Source organism: Nansenia antarctica (genome assembly GCF_963989245.1).
Source record: "Nansenia antarctica genome assembly, chromosome: 3".
Lineage (NCBI taxonomy): Eukaryota > Metazoa > Chordata > Actinopteri > Argentiniformes > Microstomatidae > Nansenia > Nansenia antarctica.
Window position 1 is genome coordinate 34802947 of NC_137688.1, and position 2496 is coordinate 34805442.

The following is a 2496-nucleotide window of genomic DNA, read 5'->3' on the forward strand; positions in this document are numbered from 1 at the left end:
TGACATTAACGATTGCCGGCGCCAATACAATTTTCAGAGGGCAGATTGTTGGGAGAGATTGACTCTTAACACACCTCACCACCACAAGATAATAATCGTTAGAGCCATCCGATTTTCTGTCTTTGGTCGGAAGGGGGAAAATCGGGCCAAAATCGGCCAGATAATCTGTATGTGTGTACCCGGCTTTACACTATACAATAGCAGTGTTTCACATTCAAGTGGTGCATGTCTATGACCAAACAATACTCCACAATTTCCACATCATCATTTTCGAAACTAAATGAATGGGAATAATCTGGCCATTCAAATGTTTTCTTATCTATAGCTGTCATGTTATTTTTGTTACAAATAATGTCAAATAAACATTCATGAAATCAGGGTAGGCCTTATCTACTGCATTTATTTCAATAATTCCAATGTGCAACCTCTTGATCTCCGATCGTCACTTGTTCTTGACACTTAAAACCACGTCATCCGCACCGTCTGTCCTGTTTGGAAATAACAACATAGGTCTATTTAATAGGCTACTATCATTGTGTATGCGTACAGGCCCAGCAAGTATAGGCCTACCGCAAAATACAACTACATCCTTTTTGATGAAATTGTAATAATAGGCATATTTCAAAAACATCAAAGCTATATCTAGTATTCAATGAATTAATTAATTAACAGCACCTTTTATACTAATTTTGAAGACCATTCATGTTAATGGGTGAAGCAGAAGCAGGTAGGTGTACGTCCATTCTCTCCACGTCCTCGTCGGCGCCCGGCCTAGCCTGGTTGATAGGGCGTATAAAGGCAGGGGAATAGACCGCGCCTCCTTCCTCGCTTGTGACCTGCAGGAACTGCGGGTGACAGCTCCACTCAGCTCCGGCAGAAACTGTCAATCGGCACCGAGAACGACAGGTATGCAAGGACAACGTCTATGGTAGCCGCAACACTCCCTTGGTCCGCTAGCTTTCTCTCTTGGGAATAGGCTGTATCCGACGTTGGGGTGAATGTTTTGTCTTCCTTATCTTCCACAAGCAGATAGTTCGGTATTTTGATTTGCTGAGTGCCTGTAGCTTCTGACTTCGCTGGGGCTGACATACAAGCTGTCCCTCTGTATGGCCACCCACACATTTACCTGAGTCTAGACCAGAATGTTGGGGTCAACAACACTGCTCTGGCCAACACTTTCATATAAGCACGGCCATTGAATGGTGGCTTTGGACAACACATTTGTACACAAGGTCCCTGTGTCTGTATCTTGAGCTAGATGATTATAGTGTCCAAACTTGATTGACTGAGCACTCCAGGGCAGGGTCAACATCTGGGGTTATGTGTTCTGCACTGTGGGGACACTCTGGGTATGCTGCTGCACCACCTCCACTGCTGAAATAGGAAAGGGCAAACATGGTGAATCATAATATTTCCAAACTCAAATCAACCATATCTACAGCACTATGACATGATAAGAGTTTAAAGCTAAAGAAATCAATGCAAAGCAAAAGGAATAACAAAAAGAAAAAGATAATTGGCATAATTCAAATGCATGTTATGAAGTGTGCTTCATTTCATGAAGTATGAATCATTTAATGTACTCTGCCCACATTTATAAACGTCTCTGTGTTGTGAGAGTAGCCATCTAGCAGAGCCCACTGGCATAGGAACAGCATGGCCTCTGGTAGCAGATCTTGGATGCATCTAAAAGACAACATGAAAATGAACATAGACTGAACTAACTAAATATAGTTTCCATAAGTCATACACGGTACATGTGGGAAAACGGTACATGTGGGAAAACTAGGGTTAGGAGCTAGGGTGTTAGGGTTAGGGTTAGGGTTAGACATGCCAGCATGTACCAAGTCACCCTATCACCTAACCCTAACCCTAGTTTTCCCACATGTACCGTACATATACAGTAGTTTACCATTATAATGCCTAGTTGGTCTAAGTTGTAGCTCTATCTTTACCCAGCGTGTCTTTAGTGGATCAGACTGGGCGAGTCGCCTTAACAGGTGGTTTCCTTCAGCGACTGCCATCCTGATGGATTGAGCCTAGACTGGAAGCTTTGGTTCCCTTCCCGCTGGCATCCGATGGTTCTCTGCAGACGAACTGTACACAGGAACTGAGGCGTGGTGGAACTGGAAGTCTGTCTATGTGTCATTGTGGCTGGTTCCTCTGGACCATCTCTGGCGCGGTATAGTGCAGAGCTTTGGCAGTGTCTTCAGGCTGTGGTTTTCTTACCTTTACCTCTCAGTTGGATTGTGCATGGACACTGTCTGTTTTATGAACCAGTTCTAATGTGACTCTCTACGTGTTCCTGACAAGCCAGGTCCCTGATACTGGCAGACTTCCTTCCTCAGAAAGACTGACTAATGCAGACAGTTTCCTGTTCTCTGTGGTTTGTGGACTGGCCAGTCCTGTTATTTGAATAGCAATCATCAGTAGATGAATGGACTAATTCAGATTCTCTGATGCTCTCTGAGGTTCCATGGTTATAGCCCCTGGCAG